Genomic DNA, 25391 nt, shown 5'->3' with positions numbered 1-25391 from the left:
GAATTCTATTTTATGTCTCTCTGCTTTCCCCAATGTGCTCATCAAGCCCCAGTCCAACACATTTCTGTTTTATTAACTCTTCTTGGTCCAGCTATTGCATGTGGACAAGGACATTTCTATCCACATCACTACATCATTGCAGTGTTCATTGCCTTTTCCTAGTTGGCTTAGCTGGGATTTTGCACAGCAACATCATTCATTGGTGCTCTTACCATTACAACACAGATTGGAGGGTCGGAAGGTATACCCAGGCATACAGAAGAATAGACTATCCAGTGTCTCAATAAGGATCAACTGCTTTTAAGGAAATAAACAAGGCTAAAACTGATTTGACAAAGACTTTGTTTTTCTTACAAGTTGTAAAGTTTTTAACATTCTGAAAGGCCTCCAAATCATATTATGCCACAATAGTGATCCCAAATAACATTATGCCATAGTAGTGCCCCCAAATCATTAGTTAAGCCCAGACAAAAACTCATTCACAAATAAAAATTGGTACAGCATATCAGATACTGAGTGTGAGTCCCAAGAGCAGCTTAATACATCATTTACAATGCAAACAAAAATAGATATATTGACACAATTACAGATAAAATTTATGACAAGCAATGTTTTTTCCTCTTAATTAAAAATCTCTGTACAGATAAATATGCAAAAAACATTACAGCACAATAATGAGCAATACATAGTGTTAAACATTATTGGATACGCTGTAGTGTCCCCAGTTCAAGAAAGGATGGTTAAAAACACATTGCACATGAGAAAATATATGAACTTACCTGATTATGGCATCCTGTTTTCTGTTCTCCTACTGGGCGCTGGGCGAGGAGGGATCAGCAGCTGTCAGCTCACACAGGCAGTCGGGAGCAGGAACAGAGGGCAGTGGTCGAAGCAGAAAATTAGGAGTGGGGGTATAGAAAATATAAGTGAATGGAGTATGAAGGCTTGATTTTTATTTTTTTTTAACACTTGTCCCCTCTGTGCATTTCCATTCTTCATTACTACTTGTGTTTTATGATAGCTGCATCCCTGACATTCAAATTCTTAAGATGTCTCTCCCTTTACACTTTCTTTTACCTATGCCCCTGCACCATCTTCTCCTTTGTCCCTCTCTCCTTTCTCCGCTGGCTCTCACACATCTTCCTGCACCACCTACTCCCCTGGCTCTCTCACACGTCTTCCTGCACCCTCTACCCCCCGGCTCTCTCACTCCTCTTCCTGCACCCCCTACCACCCTGGCTCTCTCACCCCCTCCCCCCTGGCTCTCTCACCCCCTCTCCCAGCGCCCCCTTCCCCTTTGGCTCTCTCACCCCCTCTCCCAGTGCCCCCTTCCCCTTTGGCTCTCTCACCCCCTCTCCCAGAACCCCCTTCCCCTTTGGCTCTCTCACCCCCTCTTCCAGCGCCCCCTTCCCCTTTGGCTCTCTCACCTGCTCTCCAAGTACCCCCTTCCCCTTTGGCTCTCTCACCTCCCTCTCCCAGCACCCCCTTCCCCTTTGGCTCTCTCACCCCCTCTCCCAGAACCCCCTGGCTCTCTCACCCCCTCTCCCAGAACCCCCTGGCTCTCTCACCCCCTCTCCCAGCACCCCCTGGCTCTCACCCCCTCTCCCAGCACCCCCTGGCTATCTCACCCCCTTTCCCAGCACCCCCTGGCTCTCACCCCCTTTCCCAGCACCCCATGGCTCTCACCCCCTCTCCCAGCACCCCCTGGCTCTCACCCCCTCTCCCAGCACCCCTTGGCTCTCACCCCCTTTCCCAGCACCCCATGGCTCTCACCCGCTTTCCCAGCACCCCCTGGCTATCTCACCCCCTTTCCCAGCACCCCCTGGCTCTCACCCCCTTTCCCAGCACCCCCTGGCTATCTCACCCCCTTTCCCAGCACACCCTGGCTCTCACCACCTTTCCCAGCACCCCATGGCTCTCACCTCCTTTCCCATCACCCCCTGGCTATCTCACCCGCTTTCCCAGCACCCCCTGGCTATCTCACCCCCTTTCCCAGCACCCCCTGGCTCTCACCCCCTCTCCCAACAACCCCCTGGCTATCTCACCCCCTTTCCCAGCACCCTATGGCTCTTCCACACTCTTGACCCCCCCGCGCGAGAATGAGGGCACCCCCGCGACCCCACCGAAAATTGCGGCACCCCCGCGACCCCCCCGGAAATCGCGGCACCCCCAAAAATCGCGGCACCCCCGCGACCCCCCCACTTCCTCTTCCGTAAAAAAAACCAGGAAACTCACCAGTGTAACAGTGCACCAGTGCACAGCATAACGGGGGAGGGACCTGAGGAGCGCGCAGCAGAGGTGGCTGGTTCCTGGGGGAACCAGTCACCAAGAAGACGGGAGGAGGCGGTCCGGCCCATTCCAGCCATCGGCCCTTCTGGCATTTGCCAGAAGTGCCAGATGGCCAGTCCGGCCCTGCTTAAGATCCTTAATGAATCAGGCCCGTGGTTGTGACAGATGAGATAGACCAAATTACATGCTGTTTGAGAATCTCAGGGCAAAATATATATATATATATATTTTAAAAACAGTATGTCCTTCCCGTCACTGTGCAGCCTGTGCTGCTTACCACTAAAATAATGGCATAAAAATCATGTGTAGTGCCAAACGGCACCGGGCTACACAGGCTGGGCTGTTTTAACACTGTTTTTAAAATATATATATATATATATATATATATATATTTTGCCCTGAGATTCTCAAACAGCATGTAATTTGGTCTATCTCATCTGTCACAACCACGGGCCTGATTCATTAAGGATCTTAAGCTTATACATATATGTCCAATACAGCACCATAGCTGTACAAGTTCATCAGAAAAGTCTACAGGTATCCCAATATATACGTACCAAAGACAGGCACATAAGGGTCAACTGCACCCGTGACGGCAATTCATGATTCATGATTCATTATTCGAATCATGATTCAATTCATGATTCAATTCATGAATCAAGATTTGATTTATGATTCATGATTCATTTCATGATTCATGATTCAATATATGATTCAATTCATGATTCATGATTTAATTCATGATTCATGATTCAATTTATGATTCATTATTCAATTCATGATTCATGATTCATTATTCGATTCATTATTCATGATTCAATTCATGATTCCTGATTCCTGATTCATGATTCAATTCATGATTCATGATTCAATTCATGATTCATGATTCATGATTCATGATTCAATTCATGATTCATGATTCATGATTCAATTCATGATTCATGATTCATAATTCAATTCATGATTAATGATTCATGATTCAATTCATGATTCATGATTCAATATATGATTTAATTCATGATTGAAATCATGATTCATGACTCATGATTCAATTCATGATTCATTTAATGATTTATGATTTATGATTTAATTCATGATTTATGATTTGATTCATGATTTATGATTAATGAATAATGATTCGATTCATAAATCATGATTCATGGATCATGATTCAATTCATGATTTAATTCATGATTCATAATTCGATTCATGAATTAATTCATGATTCATGATTCAATTCATGATTTATTTCATGATTTACGATTCAATTCATGATTTATGATTCGATTCATGAATCATGATTCGAATCATGATTCATGTGTCATGAATCATGATTCGATTTATGATTCATGATTCATGAATCATGATTCGATTCATGAATCATGATTCATGATTCAATTCATGATTCATGATTCAATTCATGATTTATTTAATGATTTATGATTTATGATTTAATTCATGATTTATGATTCGATTTATGATTTATGATTAATGAATCATGATTCGATGCATGATTCATAATTCATTATTCAATTCATGGATTCATGATTCGATTCATGATTCATGATTCATGAATCATGATTAAATTCATGATTCATGATTCATTTCATGATTCATGATTCAATTAATGATTCAATTCATGATTCATGATTCAACTCATGATTCATGATTCATGATTCAATTCATGATTCAATTCATGATTCATGATTCAATTCATGATTCATGATTCATGATTCAATTCATGATTCATGTTTCAATTCATTATTCAATATATGATTCAATTCATTATTCATGATTCAAATCATGATTCATGATTCAATTCATGATTCATGATTGAATTCATGATTCAATTCATGATTCATGATTCAATTCATGATTCATGATTCAATTCATGATTCATATCATGATTCATGCTTCAATTCATGATTCATGATTCATGATTCAATTCATGATTCATGGTTCAATTCATGATTCATGATTCAATTCATTATTTATGATTCATGATTCAATTCATGATTCCTGATTCCTGATTCATGATTCATGATTCACTTCATGATTCAATTCATGATTCATGATTCAATTCATGATTCAATTCATGATTCATGTTTCAATTTATGATTCATGATTCAATTCATGATTCAATTCATGATTCATGATTCAATTCATGATTCATGATTCATTAAATGATTTATGATTTACGATTTAATTCATGATTTATGATTCGATTTATGATTCATGATTAATGAATCATGATTTGATTCATGATTCATGAATCATGATTCGATTCATGATTCATGATTCATGAATCATGATTCGATTCATGATTCATGATTCAATTAATATTCATGATTCATGATTAAATTCATGATTCAATTCATGAATCATGATTAAATTCATGATTCATGATTCATGATTCAATTCATGATTTAATTTATGATTCAATTCATGATTTAATTCATGATTCATGATTTAATTAATGATTTAATATATGATTCAATTCATGATTCATGATTCAATTCATGATTCATGATTCAATTCATGATTCAATTCATGATTCATGTTTCATTTCATGATTCATGATTCAATTCATGATTCAATTCATGATTCAATTTAATTCATGATTTATGATTTGATTCATGATTTATGATTAATGAATAATGATTCGATTCATAAATCATGATTCATGGATCATGATTCAATTCATGATTTAATTCATGATTCATAATTCGATTCATGAATTAATTCATGATTCATGATTCAATTCATGATTTATTTCATGATTTACGATTCAATTCATGATTTATGATTCGATTCATGAATCATGATTCGAATCATGATTCATGTGTCATGAATCATGATTCGATTTATGATTCATGATTCATGAATCATGATTCGATTCATGAATCATGATTCATGATTCAATTCATGATTCATGATTCAATTCATGATTTATTTAATGATTTATGATTTATGATTTAATTCATGATTTATGATTCGATTTATGATTTATGATTAATGAATCATGATTCGATGCATGATTCATAATTCATTATTCAATTCATGGATTCATGATTCGATTCATGATTCATGATTCATGAATCATGATTAAATTCATGATTCATGATTCATTTCATGATTCATGATTAAATTCATGATTCAATTCATGATTCATGATTCAATTCATGATTCATGATTCATGATTCAATTCATGATTCATGTTTCAATTCATTATTCAATATATGATTCAATTCATTATTCATGATTCAAATCATGATTCATGATTCAATTCATGATTCATGATTGAATTCATGATTCAATTCATGATTCATGATTCAATTCATGATTCATGATTCAATTCATGATTCATATCATGATTCATGCTTCAATTCATGATTCATGATTCATGATTCAATTCATGATTCATGGTTCAATTCATGATTTATGATTCAATTCATTATTTATGATTCATGATTCAATTCATGATTCCTGATTCATGATTCATGATTCACTTCATGATTCAATTCATGATTCATGATTCAATTCATGATTCAATTCATGATTCATGTTTCAATTTATGATTCATGATTCATGATTCAATTCATGATTCAATTCATGATTCATGATTCAATTCATGATTCATGATTCATTAAATGATTTATGATTTACGATTTAATTCATGATTTATGATTCGATTTATGATTCATGATTAATGAATCATGATTTGATTCATGATTCATGATTCATGAATCATGATTCGATTCATGATTCATGATTCATGAATCATGATTCGATTCATGATTCATGATTCAATTAATATTCATGATTCATGATTAAATTCATGATTCAATTCATGAATCATGATTAAATTCATGATTCATGATTCATGATTCATGATTCAATTCATGATTTAATTTATGATTCAATTCATGATTTAATTCATGATTCATGATTTAATTAATGATTTAATATATGATTCAATTCATGATTCATGATTCAATTCATGATTCATGATTCAATTCATGATTCAATTCATGATTCATGTTTCATTTCATGATTCATGATTCAATTCATGATTCAATTTATGATTCATAATTCAATTCATGATTAATGATTCATGATTCAATTCATGATTCATGATTCAATATATGATTTAATTCATAATTCAAATCATGATTCATGGTTCATGATTCAATTCATGATTCCTGATTCATGAATCATGATTCGATTCATGATTCATGATTCATGATTCAATTCATGATTCATGATTCATGATTCAATTCATGATTCATGATTCAATTCATGATTCATGATTCATGATTCAATTCATGATTCATGATTCATGATTCAATTCATGAATCATGATTCATGATTCAATTCCTGATTCATGATTCATGAATAATGATTCAATTCTTGGTTCATGATTCATAAATCATGATTCAATTCATGATTAATGATTCATTATTCGATTCATGCTTCATAATTCATGATTCAATTCATGATTCATGATTCAATTCATGATTCAATTCATGATTCATAATTAAATTCATGATTCATGATTCATGATTCAATTCATGATTCATGATTTATGATTCATGATTCAATTCATGATTCATGATTCAATTCATGATTCATGATTAATGATTCAATTCATGATTCATGATTCAATTCATGACTCATGATTCAATTCATGATTCATTTCATGATTTATGATTCAATTCATGATTTATTATTTGATTCATTATTCATGATTCATGAATCATGATTCTTTAGTTATGAATCATGATTCATGATTCATGAATCATGATTCAATTCATGATTCATGATTCAATTTATGACTCATGATTCAATTCATGATTCATGATTCAATTTATAATTCAATTCATGATTCATGATTCAATTTATGACTCATGATTCAATTCATGATTCATGATTCAATTCATGATTCATGATTCAATTAATGATTCATGATTCAATTCATGATTCAATTCATGATTCATGATTCAATTCATGATTCAATTCATGAATCATGATTCAATTTATGACTCATTATTTAATATATGATTCAATTCATAATTCATGATTCAAATCATGATTTATGATTCAATTCATGATTCATGATTCATTATTCAATTCATGATTCATGATTCATGATTCAATTCATGATTCCTGATTCATGATTCATGATTCAATTCATGATTCATGATTCAATTCATGATTCATGTTTCAATTCATGATTCAATTCATGATACATGATTCAATTCATGATTCAATTCATGATTCATGATTCAATTTATGGTTCAATTTATGATTCATGATTCAATTCATGATTCATGATTCAATTCATGATTCATGATTTATGATTCATGATTCAATTCATGATTCATGATTCAATTCATGATTCATAATTCATGAATCATGATTCGATTCATGATTCATTAATCATAAATCTTGGTTCGATTCATGATTCATGAATCATGATTCAATTCATGATTCATGATTCATAAATCATGATTCGATTCATGATTCATGATTCGAATCATGATTCAATTCATGATTCAATTCATGAATCAAGATTTGATTCATGATTCATGATTCATTTCATGATTCATGATTAATATATGATTCAATTCATGATTCATGAGTCAATTCATGATTCATGATTCATGATTCAATGCATGATTCATGATTCATTATTCGATTCATTATTCATGATTCAATTCATGATTCCTGATTCATGATTTAATTCATGATTCATGATTTAATTCATGATTCATGATTCATGATTTAATTCATGATTCATGATTTATGATTCATGATTCAATTCATGATTCATGATTCAATTCATGATTCATGATTCATGATTCAATTCATGATTCATGATTCATTATTCGATTCATGATTCATGATTCATTATTCGATTCATGATTCATGATTCAATTCATGATTCCTGATTTTTGATTCATGATTCATGATTCAATTCATGATTCATGATTCAATTCATGATTTATGATTAAATTCATCATTCAATTCATGATTCATGATTTATGATTTATGATTCATGATTCATTTCATGATTCATGAATCATGATTCATGATTTATGATTTATGAATCATGATTCGATTCATGATTCATGATTCATAAATCATGGTTCAATTCATGATTCATGAATCATGATTCAATTCATGATTCATGATTCATAAATCATGATTCGATTCATGATTCATGATTCGATTCATGATTCAATTCATATTTCAATTCATGAATCAAGATTTGATTCATGATTGATGATTCATTTCATTATTCATGATTCAATATATGATTCAATTCATGTTTCAATTCATGATTCATGATTCAATTCATGATTTATGATTCAATTCATGATTCATGATTCATGATTTAATTTATGATTCATGATTCATGATTTAATTCTTGATTCATGATTCAATTCATGATTCAATTCATGATTCATGATTCAATTCATTATACCTGATTCATGATTCATGTTTCATGATTCATGATTCAACTCATGAGTCATGATTCAATTCATGATTCAATTCATGATTCATGATTTATGATTCAATTCATGATTTAATTCATGATTCATGATTCAGTTCATGATTCATGATTCAATTCATGATTCATGATTCAATTCATGATTCATGATTCAATTCATGACTCATAATTCATGATTCATGATTCATGATTTAATTTATGATTCATGATTCAATTCATAACTCAAGATTCATGATTCATGATTCATGATTCAATTAATGATTCAATTCATGATTCATGATTCAATTCATGATTCAATATATGATTCAATTCATGATTCATGATTCAAATCATGATTCAATATATGATTCAATTCATGATTCATGATTCAAATCATGATTCATGATTCATGATTCAATTCATGATTCATGATTCAATTCATGATTCATGATTCAATTCATGATTCAATTCATGATTCATGATTCAATTTATGATTCATGATTTAATTTATAAATCATAATTCAATTCATGATTAATGATTCATGATTCAATTCATGATTCATGATTCAATATATGATTTAATTCATGATTCAAATCATGATTCATGATTCATGATTCAATTCATGATTCATGATTCATGATTCAATTCATGATTCATTATTCAATTCATGATTCGGCTCATGATTTAATTCATGATTCATAATTCAATTCATGATTCGATTCATGATTCATGATTCAATTCATAATTCATGATTCATGATTCAATTCATGATTCATTATTCATGATTCAAATCATGATTCATGATTCAATTCATGATTAATGACTCAATTCATGATTCATGATTCAATTCATGATTCATGATTCAATATATGATTAAATTCATGATTCATGATTCAAATCATGATTCATGATTCAAATCATGATTCATGATTCTTGATTCAATTCATGATTCATGATTCATGATTCAATTAATGATTCGTGGTTCAATTCATGATTCGTGATTCATGATTCAATTCATGATTCATGATTCAATTCATGAATTATGATTCAATTCATGATTCATGATTCAATTCATGAGTCATGATTCATTTAATGATTTATGATTTACGATTTAATTCATGATTTATGATTCAATTTATGATTTATGATTAATGAATAATGATTTGATTCATGATTCATGATTCATGAATCATGATTCGATTCATGATTCAATTCATGATTCAATTCATGATTCATGATTCAATTCATGATTCATGATTCATGATTTAATTCATGATTCAATTCATGATTCATGATTCAATTCATGATTCATGAATCATGAATAAATTCATGATTCATGATTCATGATTCAATTCATGATTCAATTAATGATTCAATTCATGATTCATGATTCAATTCATGATTTAATATATGATTCAATTCATGATTCATGATTTAAATCATGATTCAATATATGATTCAATTCATGATTCAGGATTCAAATCATGATTCATGATTCATGATTCAATTCATGATTCATGATTTAATTCATGATTCATGATTTAATTTATGATTCATAATTCAATTCATGATTAATGATTCATGATTCAATTCATGATTCATGATTCAAAATATGATTTAATTCATGATTCAAATCATGATTCATGATTCATGATTCAATTCATGATTCATTTAATGATTTATGATTTATGATTTAATTCATGATTTATGATTTGATTCATGACTCATGATTCATGAATAATGATTCGATTCATGATTCATGGATCATGATTCAATTCATGATTTAATTCATGATTCATAATTCGATTCATGAATTAATTCATGATTCATGATTCAATTCATGATTCATTTCATGATTCATGATTTACGATACAATTCATGATTTATGATTCGATTTATGATTTATGATTAATGAATCATGATTCGATTCATGATTCATGATTCAATTCATGATTAATGATTCATGAATTATCATTCGATTCATGATTCATGATTCATAAATCATTTTTCGATTCATGATTCATGAATCATGATTCAATTCATGATTCATAAATCATGATTCAATTCATGATTCCTGATTCCTGATTCATGATTCATGATTCACTTCATGATTCAATTCATGATTCATGATTCAATTCATGATTCAATTCATGATTCATGTTTCAATTTATGATTCATGATTCATGATTCAATTCATGATTCAATTCATGATTCATGATTCAATTCATGATTCATGATTCATTAAATGATTTATGATTTACGATTTAATTCATGATTTATGATTCGATTTATGATTCATGATTAATGAATCATGATTTGATTCATGATTCATGATTCATGAATCATGATTCGATTCATGATTCATGATTCATGAATCATGATTCGATTCATGATTCATGATTCAATTAATGATTCATGATTCATGATTAAATTCATGATTCAATTCATGAATCATGATTAAATTCATGATTCATGATTCATGATTCATGATTCAATTCATGATTTAATTTATGATTCAATTCATGATTTAATTCATGATTCATGATTTAATTAATGATTTAATATATGATTCAATTCATGATTCATGATTCAATTCATGATTCATGATTCAATTCATGATTCAATTCATGATTCATGTTTCATTTCATGATTCATGATTCAATTCATGATTCAATTCATGATTCATAATTCAATTCATGATTAATGATTCATGATTCAATTCATGATTCAATATATGATTTAATTCATAATTCAAATCATGATTCATGGTTCATGATTCAATTCATGATTCTTGATTCATGAATCATGATTCGATTCATGATTCATGATTCATGATTCAATTCATGATTCATGATTCATGATTCAATTCATGATTCATGATTCATGATTCAATTCATGATTCATGATTCATGATTCAATTCATGATTCATGATTCATGATTCAATTCATGAATCATGATTCATGATTCAATTCCTGATTCATGATTCATGAATAATGATTCAATTCTTGGTTCATGATTCATAAATCATGATTCAATTCATGATTAATGATTCATTATTCGATTCATGCTTCATGATTCATGATTCAAATTATGATTCATGATTCAATTCATGATTCAATTCATGATTCATGATTAAATTCATGATTCATGATTCATGATTCAATTCATGATTCATGATTTATGATTCATGATTCATTTCATGATTCATGATTCAATATATGATTCAATTCATGATTCATGAGTCAATTCATGATTCATGATTCATGATTCATGATTTAATTCATGATTCATTATTCAATTCATGATTCATGATTCAATGCATGATTCATGATTCATGATTTATGATTCATGATTCAATTCATGATTCATGATTCATGATTCAATTCATGATTCATGATTCAATTCATGATTCATTATTCGATTCATGATTCATGATTCATGATTCAATTCATGATTCCTGATTTTTGATTCATGATTCATGATTCAATTCATGATTCATGATTCAATTCATGATTTATGATTAAATTCATCATTCAATTCATGATTCATGATTTATGATTTATGATTCATGATTCATTTCATGATTCATGAATCATGATTCATGATTTATGATTTATGAATCATGATTCGATTCATGATTCATGATTCATAAATCATGGTTCGATTCATGATTCATGAATCATGATTCAATTCATGATTCATGATTCATAAATCATGATTCGATTCATGATTCGATTCATGAATCAATTCATATTTCAATTCATGAATCAAGATTTGATTCATGATTGATGATTCATTTCATTATTCATGATTCAATATATGATTCAATTCATGTTTCAATTCATGATTCATGATTCAATTCATGATTTATGATTCAATTCATGATTCATGATTCATGATTTAATTTATGATTCATGATTCATGATTTAATTCATGATTCATGATTCAATTCATGATTCAATTCATGATTCAATTCATTATACCTGATTCATGATTCATGTTTCATGATTCATGATTCAATTCATGATTCATGATTCAATTCATGATTCAATTCATGATTTATGATTCAATTCATGATTTAATTCATGATTCATGATTCAGTTCATGATTCATGATTCAATTCATGATTCATGATTCAATTCATGATTCATGATTCAATTCATGACTCATGATTCATGATTCATGATTTAATTTATGATTCATGATTCAATTCATAACTCAAGATTCATGATTCATGATTCATGATTCAATTAATGATTCAATTCATGATTCATGATTCAAATCATGATTCAATATATGATTCAATTCATGATTCATGATTCAAATCATGATTCATGATTCAATTCATGATTCATGATTCAATTCATGATTCATGATTCAATTCATGATTCAATTCATGATTCATGATTCAATTCATGATTCATGATTTAATTTATAAATCATAATTCAATTCATGATTAATGATTCAATTCATGATTCAATATATGATTTAATTCATGATTCAAATCATGATTCATGATTCATGATTCAATTCATGATTCATTATTCAATTCATGATTCGACTCATGATTTAATTCATGATTCATAATTCAATTCATGATTCGATTCATGATTCATGATTCAATTCATAATTCATGATTCAATTCATGATTCATTATTCATGATTCAAATCATGATTCATGATTCAATTCATGATTAATGACTCAATTCATGATTCATGATTCAATTCATGATTCATGATTCAATATATGATTAAATTCATGATTCATGATTCAAATCATGATTCATGATTCAAATCATGATTCATGATTCTTGATTCAATTCATGATTCATGATTCATGATTCAATTAATGATTCGTGGTTCAATTCATGATTCGTGATTCATGATTCAATTCATGATTCATGATTCATGATTCAATTCATGAATTATGATTCAATTCATGATTCATGATTCAATTCATGAGTCATGATTCATTTAATGATTTATGATTTACGATTTAATTCATGATTTATGATTCAATTTATGATTTATGATTAATGAATAATGATTTGATTCATGATTCATGAATCATGATTCGATTCATGATTCAATTCATGATTCAATTCATGATTCATGATTCAATTCATGATTCATGATTCATGATTTAATTCATGATTCAATTCATGATTCATGATTCAATTCATGATTCATGATTCATGAATCATGATTAAATTCATGATTCATGATTCATGATTCATGATTCAATTCATGATTTAATTAATGATTCAATTCATGATTCATGATTCAATTCATGATTTAATATATGATTCAATTCATGATTCATGATTTAAATCATGATTCAATATATGATTCAATTCATGATTCAGGATTCAAATCATGATTCATGATTCATGATTCAATTCATGACTCATGATTTAATTCATGATTCATGATTTAATTTATGATTCATAATTCAATTCATGATTAATGATTAATGATTCAATTCATGATTCATGATTCAATATATGATTTAATTCATGATTCAAATCATGATTCATGATTCATGATTCAATTCATGATTCATTTAATGATTTATGATTTATGATTTAATTCATGATTTATGATTTGATTCATGACTCATGATTCATTAATAATGATTCGATTCATGATTCATGATTCATGGATCATGATTCAATTCATGATTTAATTCATGATTCATAATTCGATTCATGAATTAATTCATGATTCATGATTCAATTCATGATTCATTTCATGATTCATGATTTACGATACAATTCATGATTTATGATTCGATTTATGATTTATGATTAATGAATCATGATTCGATTCATGATTCATGATTCAATTCATGATTAATGATTCATGAATTATGATTCGATTCATGATTCATGATTCATAAATCATTTTTCGATTCATGATTCATGAATCATGATTCAATTCATGATTCATGATTCATAAATCATGATTCGATTCATGATTCATGATTCATTATTCGAATCATGATTCAATTCATGATTCAATTCATGAATCAAGATTTGATTTATGATTCATGATTTAATTCATGATTCATGATTCAATTCATGATTCATGATTCAATTCATGACTCATGATTCAATTCATGATTCATGATTCGATTCATGATTCATGATTCATAGATCATGGTTCGATTCATGATACATGAATCATGATTCAATTCATGATTCATGATTCATAAATCATGATTCGATTCATGATTCATGATTCATGATTCGAATCATGATTCAATTCATGATTCAATTCATGAACTTAAGATTTGATTCTTGATTCATGATTCATTTCATGATTCAATATATGATTCAATTCATGATTCATGTTTTAATTCATGATTCAATTCATGATTCATTATTCATGATTTAATTCATGATTCATGATTCAATTTATGATTCATGATTCATTATTCGATTCATTATTCATGATTCAATTCATGATTGCTGATTCAGGAATCATGAATTGAATCATGATTCATGATTCATGATTCATGATTCATGATTCATGATTCAATTCATGATTCATGATTTATGATTCATGATTCATTTCATGATTCATGATTCAATATATGATTCAATTCATGATTCATGAGTCAATTCATGATTCATGATTCATGATTCATGATTTAATTCATGATTCATTATTCAATTCATGATTCATGATTCAATGCATGATTCATGATTCATGATTTATGATTCATGATTCAATTCATGATTCATGATTCATGATTCAATTCATGATTCATGATTCAATTCATGATTCATTATTCGATTCATGATTCATGATTCATGATTCAATTCATGATTCCTGATTTTTGATTCATGATTCATGATTCAATTCATGATTCATGATTCAATTCATGATTTATGATTAAATTCATCATTCAATTCATGATTCATGATTTATGATTTATGATTCATGATTCATTTCATGATTCATGAATCATGATTCATGATTTATGATTTATGAATCATGATTCGATTCATGATTCATGATTCATAAATCATGGTTCGATTCATGATTCATGAATCATGATTCAATTCATGATTCATGATTCATAAATCATGATTCGATTCATGATTCGATTCATGAATCAATTCATATTTCAATTCATGAATCAAGATTTGATTCATGATTGATGATTCATTTCATTATTCATGATTCAATATATGATTCAATTCATGTTTCAATTCATGATTCATGATTCAATTCATGATTTATGATTCAATTCATGATTCATGATTCATGATTTAATTTATGATTCATGATTCATGATTTAATTCATGATTCATGATTCAATTCATGATTCAATTCATGATTCAATTCATTATACCTGATTCATGATTCATGTTTCATGATTCATGATTCAATTCATGATTCATGATTCAATTCATGATTCAATTCATGATTTATGATTCAATTCATGATTTAATTCATGATTCATGATTCAGTTCATGATTCATGATTCAATTCATGATTCATGATTCAATTCATGATTCATGATTCAATTCATGACTCATGATTCATGATTCATGATTTAATTTATGATTCATGATTCAATTCATAACTCAAGATTCATGATTCATGATTCATGATTCAATTAATGATTCAATTCATGATTCATGATTCAAATCATGATTCAATATATGATTCAATTCATGATTCATGATTCAAATCATGATTCATGATTCAATTCATGATTCATGATTCAATTCATGATTCATGATTCAATTCATGATTCAATTCATGATTCATGATTCAATTCATGATTCATGATTTAATTTATAAATCATAATTCAATTCATGATTAATGATTCATGATTCAATTCATGATTCAATATATGATTTAATTCATGATTCAAATCATGATTCATGATTCATGATTCAATTCATGATTCATTATTCAATTCATGATTCGACTCATGATTTAATTCATGATTCATAATTCAATTCATGATTCGATTCATGATTCATGATTCAATTCATAATTCATGATTCAATTCATGATTCATTATTCATGATTCAAATCATGATTCATGATTCAATTCATGATTAATGACTCAATTCATGATTCATGATTCAATTCATGATTCATGATTCAATATATGATTAAATTCATGATTCATGATTCAAATCATGATTCATGATTCAAATCATGATTCATGATTCTTGATTCAATTCATGATTCATGATTCATGATTCAATTAATGATTCGTGGTTCAATTCATGATTCGTGATTCATGATTCAATTCATGATTCATGATTCATGATTCAATTCATGAATTATGATTCAATTCATGATTCATGATTCAATTCATGAGTCATGATTCATTTAATGATTTATGATTTACGATTTAATTCATGATTTATGATTCAATTTATGATTTATGATTAATGAATAATGATTTGATTCATGATTCATGAATCATGATTCGATTCATGATTCAATTCATGATTCAATTCATGATTCATGATTCAATTCATGATTCATGATTCATGATTTAATTCATGATTCAATTCATGATTCATGATTCAATTCATGATTCATGATTCATGAATCATGATTAAATTCATGATTCATGATTCATGATTCATGATTCAATTCATGATTTAATTAATGATTCAATTCATGATTCATGATTCAATTCATGATTTAATATATGATTCAATTCATGATTCATGATTTAAATCATGATTCAATATATGATTCAATTCATGATTCAGGATTCAAATCATGATTCATGATTCATGATTCAATTCATGACTCATGATTTAATTCATGATTCATGATTTAATTTATGATTCATAATTCAATTCATGATTAATGATTAATGATTCAATTCATGATTCATGATTCAATATATGATTTAATTCATGATTCAAATCATGATTCATGATTCATGATTCAATTCATGATTCATTTAATGATTTATGATTTATGATTTAATTCATGATTTATGATTTGATTCATGACTCATGATTCATTAATAATGATTCGATTCATGATTCATGGATCATGATTCAATTCATGATTTAATTCATGATTCATAATTCGATTCATGAATTAATTCATGATTCATGATTCAATTCATGATTCATTTCATGATTCATGATTTACGATACAATTCATGATTTATGATTCGATTTATGATTTATGATTAATGAATCATGATTCGATTCATGATTCATGATTCAATTCATGATTAATGATTCATGAATTATGATTCGATTCATGATTCATGATTCATAAATCATTTTTCGATTCATGATTCATGAATCATGATTCAATTCATGATTCATGATTCATAAATCATGATTCGATTCATGATTCATGATTCATTATTCGAATCATGATTCAATTCATGATTCAATTCATGAATCAAGATTTGATTTATGATTCATGATTTAATTCATGATTCATGATTCAATTCATGATTCATGATTCAATTCATGACTCATGATTCAATTCATGATTCATGATTCGATTCATGATTCATGATTCATAGATCATGGTTCGATTCATGATACATGAATCATGATTCAATTCATGATTCATGATTCATAAATCATGATTCGATTCATGATTCATGATTCATGATTCGAATCATGATTCAATTCATGATTCAATTCATGAACTTAAGATTTGATTCTTGATTCATGATTCATTTCATGATTCAATATATGATTCAATTCATGATTCATGTTTTAATTCATGATTCAATTCATGATTCATTATTCATGATTTAATTCATGATTCATGATTCAATTTATGATTCATGATTCATTATTCGATTCATTATTCATGATTCAATTCATGATTCCTGATTCAGGAATCATGAATTGAATCATGATTCATGATTCATGATTCAATTCATGATTCATGATTTATGATTCATGATTCAATTCATGATTCATGATTCAATTCATGAGTCATGATTCATTTAATGATTTATGATTTACGATTTAATTCATGATTTATGATTCAATTTATGATTTATGATTAATGAATAATGATTTGATTCATGATTCATGATTCATGAATCATGATTCGATTCATGATTCAATTCATGATTCAATTCATGATTCATGATTCAATTCATGATTCATGATTCATGATTTAATTCATGATTCAATTCATGATTCATGATTCAATTCATGATTCATGAATCATGAATAAATTCATGATTCATGATTCATGATTCAATTCATGATTCAATTAATGATTCAATTCATGATTCATGATTCAATTCATGATTTAATATATGATTCAATTCATGATTCATGATTTAAATCATGATTCAATATATGATTCAATTCATGATTCAGGATTCAAATCATGATTCATGATTCATGATTCAATTCATGATTCATGATTTAATTCATGATTCATGATTTAATTTATGATTCATAATTCAATTCATGATTAATGATTCATGATTCAATTCATGATTCATGATTCAAAATATGATTTAATTCATGATTCAAATCATGATTCATGATTCATGATTCAATTCATGATTCATTTAATGATTTATGATTTATGATTTAATTCATGATTTATGATTTGATTCATGACTCATGATTCATGAATAATGATTCGATTCATGATTCATGGATCATGATTCAATTCATGATTTAATTCATGATTCATAATTCGATTCATGAATTAATTCATGATTCATGATTCAATTCATGATTCATTTCATGATTCATGATTTACGATACAATTCATGATTTATGATTCGATTTATGATTTATGATTAATGAATCATGATTCGATTCATGATTCATGATTCAATTCATGATTAATGATTCATGAATTATCATTCGATTCATGATTCATGATTCATAAATCATTTTTCGATTCATGATTCATGAATCATGATTCAATTCATGATTCATAAATCATGATTCAATTCATGATTCCTGATTCCTGATTCATGATTTATGATTCACTTCATGATTCAATTCATGATTCATGATTCAATTCATGATTCAATTCATGATTCATGTTTCAATTTATGATTCATGATTCATGATTCAATTCATGATTCAATTCATGATTCATGATTCAATTCATGATTCATGATTCATTAAATGATTTATGATTTACGATTTAATTCATGATTTATGATTCGATTTATGATTCATGATTAATGAATCATGATTTGATTCATGATTCATGATTCATGAATCATGATTCGATTCATGATTCATGATTCATGAATCATGATTCGATTCATGATTCATGATTCAATTAATGATTCATGATTCATGATTAAATTCATGATTCAATTCATGAATCATGATTAAATTCATGATTCATGATTCATGATTCATGATTCAATTCATGATTTAATTTATGATTCAATTCATGATTTAATTCATGATTCATGATTTAATTAATGATTTAATATATGATTCAATTCATGATTCATGATTCAATTCATGATTCATGATTCAATTCATGATTCAATTCATGATTCATGTTTCATTTCATGATTCATGATTCAATTCATGATTCAATTCATGATTCATAATTCAATTCATGATTAATGATTCATGATTCAATTCATGATTCAATATATGATTTAATTCATAATTCAAATCATGATTCATGGTTCATGATTCAATTCATGATTCCTGATTCATGAATCATGATTCGATTCATGATTCATTTCATGATTCATGATTCATGATTCAATTCATGATTCATGATTCATGATTCAATTCATGATTCATGATTCATGATTCAATTCATGATTCATGATTCATGATTCAATTCATGAATCATGATTCATGATTCAATTCCTGATTCATGATTCATGAATAATGATTCAATTCTTGGTTCATGATTCATAAATCATGATTCAATTCATGATTAATGATTCATTATTCGATTCATGCTTCATGATTCATGATTCAAATTATGATTCATGATTCAATTCATGATTCAATTCATGATTCATGATTAAATTCATGATTCATGATTCATGATTCAATTCATGATTCATGATTTATGATTCATGATTCATTTCATGATTCATGATTCAATATATGATTCAATTCATGATTCATGAGTCAATTCATGATTCATGATTCATGATTCATGATTTAATTCATGATTCATTATTCAATTCATGATTCATGATTCAATGCATGATTCATGATTCATGATTTATGATTCATGATTCAATTCATGATTCATGATTCATGATTCAATTCATGATTCATGATTCAATTCATGATTCATGATTCATTATTCGATTCATGATTCATGATTCATGATTCAATTCATGATTCCTGATTTTTGATTCATGATTCATGATTCAATTCATGATTCATGATTCAATTCATGATTTATGATTAAATTCATCATTCAATTCATGATTCATGATTTATGATTTATGATTCATGATTCATTTCATGATTCATGAATCATGATTCATGATTTATGATTTATGAATCATGATTCGATTCATGATTCATGATTCATAAATCATGGTTCGATTCATGATTCATGAATCATGATTCAATTCATGATTCATGATTCATAAATCATGATTCGATTCATGATTCGATTCATGAATCAATTCATATTTCAATTCATGAATCAAGATTTGATTCATGATTGATGATTCATTTCATTATTCATGATTCAATATATGATTCAATTCATGTTTCAATTCATGATTCATGATTCAATTCATGATTTATGATTCAATTCATGATTCATGATTCATGATTTAATTTATGATTCATGATTCATGATTTAATTCATGATTCATGATTCAATTCATGATTCAATTCATGATTCAATTCATTATACCTGATTCATGATTCATGTTTCATGATTCATGATTCAATTCATGATTCATGATTCAATTCATGATTCAATTCATGATTTATGATTCAATTCATGATTTAATTCATGATTCATGATTCAGTTCATGATTCATGATTCAATTCATGATTCATGATTCAATTCATGATTCATGATTCAATTCATGACTCATGATTCATGATTCATGATTTAATTTATGATTCATGATTCAATTCATAACTCAAGATTCATGATTCATGATTCATGATTCAATTAATGATTCAATTCATGATTCATGATTCAAATCATGATTCAATATATGATTCAATTCATGATTCATGATTCAAATCATGATTCATGATTCAATTCATGATTCATGATTCAATTCATGATTCATGATTCAATTCATGATTCAATTCATGATTCATGATTCAATTCATGATTCATGATTTAATTTATAAATCATAATTCAATTCATGATTAATGATTCATGATTCAATTCATGATTCAATATATGATTTAATTCATGATTCAAATCATGATTCATGATTCATGATTCAATTCATGATTCATTATTCAATTCATGATTCGACTCATGATTTAATTCATGATTCATAATTCAATTCATGATTCGATTCATGATTCATGATTCAATTCATAATTCATGATTCAATTCATGATTCATTATTCATGATTCAAATCATGATTCATGATTCAATTCATGATTAATGACTCAATTCATGATTCATGATTCAATTCATGATTCATGATTCAATATATGATTAAATTCATGATTCATGATTCAAATCATGATTCATGATTCAAATCATGATTCATGATTCTTGATTCAATTCATGATTCATGATTCATGATTCAATTAATGATTCGTGGTTCAATTCATGATTCGTGATTCATGATTCAATTCATGATTCATGATTCATGATTCAATTCATGAATTATGATTCAATTCATGATTCATGATTCAATTCATGAGTCATGATTCATTTAATGATTTATGATTTACGATTTAATTCATGATTTATGATTCAATTTATGATTTATGATTAATGAATAATGATTTGATTCATGATTCATGAATCATGATTCGATTCATGATTCAATTCATGATTCAATTCATGATTCATGATTCAATTCATGATTCATGATTCATGATTTAATTCATGATTCAATTCATGATTCATGATTCAATTCATGATTCATGATTCATGAATCATGATTAAATTCATGATTCATGATTCATGATTCATGATTCAATTCATGATTTAATTAATGATTCAATTCATGATTCATGATTCAATTCATGATTTAATATATGATTCAATTCATGATTCATGATTTAAATCATGATTCAATATATGATTCAATTCATGATTCAGGATTCAAATCATGATTCATGATTCATGATTCAATTCATGACTCATGATTTAATTCATGATTCATGATTTAATTTATGATTCATAATTCAATTCATGATTAATGATTAATGATTCAATTCATGATTCATGATTCAATATATGATTTAATTCATGATTCAAATCATGATTCATGATTCATGATTCAATTCATGATTCATTTAATGATTTATGATTTATGATTTAATTCATGATTTATTATTTGATTCATGACTCATGATTCATTAATAATGATTCGATTCATGATTCATGATTCATGGATCATGATTCAATTCATGATTTAATTCATGATTCATAATTCGATTCATGAATTAATTCATGATTCATGATTCAATTCATGATTCATTTCATGATTCATGATTTACGATACAATTCATGATTTATGATTCGATTTATGATTTATGATTAATGAATCATGATTCGATTCATGATTCATGATTCAATTCATGATTAATGATTCATGAATTATGATTCGATTCATGATTCATGATTCATAAATCATTTTTCGATTCATGATTCATGAATCATGATTCAATTCATGATTCATGATTCATAAATCATGATTTGATTCATGATTCATGATTCATTATTCGAATCATGATTCAATTCATGATTCAATTCATGAATCAAGATTTGATTTATGATTCATGATTTAATTCATGATTCATGATTCAATTCATGATTCATGATTCAATTCATGACTCATGATTCAATTCATGATTCATGATTCGATTCATGATTCATGATTCATAGATCATGGTTCGATTCATGATACATGAATCATGATTCAATTCATGATTCATGATTCATAAATCATGATTCGATTCATGATTCATGATTCATGATTCGAATCATGATTCAATTCATGATTCAATTCATGAACTTAAGATTTGATTCTTGATTCATGATTCATTTCATGATTCAATATATGATTCAATTCATGATTCATGTTTTAATTCATGATTCAATTCATGATTCATTATTCATGATTTAATTCATGATTCATAATTCAATTCATGATTAATGATTCATGATTCAATTCATGATTCATGATTCATGATTCAATTCATGATTCATTTAATGATTTATGATTTATGATTTAATTCATGATTTATGATTTGATTCATGATTTATGATTCATGAATAATGATTCGATTCATAAATCATGATTCATAGATCGATTCAATTCATGATTTAATTCATGATTCATAATTCGATTCATGAATTAATTCATGATTCATGATTCAATTCATGATTTATTTCATGATTCATGATTTACGATTCAATTCATGATTTATGATTCGATTCATGAATCATGATTCGAATCATGATTCATGTTTCATGAATCATGATTCGATTTATGATTCATGATTCATGAATCATGATTCGATTCATGAATCATGATTCATGATTCAATTCATGATTCATGATTCAATTCATGATTTATTTAATGATTTATGATTTATGATTTAATTCATGATTTATGATTCGATTTATGATTTATGATTAATGAATCATGATTCGATGCATGATTCATAATTCATTATTCAATTCATGGATTCATGATTCGATTCATGATTCATGAATCATGATTAAATTCATGATTCATGATTCATTTCATGATTCATGATTCAATTAATGATTCAATTCATGATTCAACTCATGATTCATGATTCAATTCATGATTCAATTCATGATTCATGATTCAATTCATGATTCATGATTCATGATTCAATTCATGATTCATGTTTCAATTCATTATTCAATATATGATTCAATTCATTATTCATGATTCAAATCATGATTCATGATTCAATTCATGATTCATGATTCAATTCATGATTCAATTCATGATTCATGATTCAATTCATGATTCATGATTCAATTCATGATTCATATCATGATTCATGCTTCAATTCATGATTCATGATTCAATTCATGATTCATGGTTCAATTCATGATTCATGATTCAATTCATTATTTATGATTCATGATTCAATTCATGATTCCTGATTCCTGATTCCTGATTCATGATTCACTTCATGATTCAATTCATGATTCATGATTCAATTCATGATTTAATTCATGATTCATGTTTCAATTTATGATTCATGATTCAATTCATGATTCAATTCATGATTCATGATTCAATTCACGATTCATGATTCATTTAATGATTTATGATTTACGATTTAATTCATGATTTATGATTCGATTTATGATTCATTGATTAATGAATCATGATTTGATTCATGATTCATGATTCAATTAATGATTCATGATTCATGATTAAATTCATGATTCAATTCATGAATCATGATTA

Source organism: Mixophyes fleayi, unplaced genomic scaffold (assembly GCF_038048845.1).
Source record: "Mixophyes fleayi isolate aMixFle1 unplaced genomic scaffold, aMixFle1.hap1 Scaffold_41, whole genome shotgun sequence".
Classification (NCBI taxonomy): domain Eukaryota; kingdom Metazoa; phylum Chordata; class Amphibia; order Anura; family Limnodynastidae; genus Mixophyes; species Mixophyes fleayi.
Note: the sequence above shows the minus strand (reverse complement) of the source record.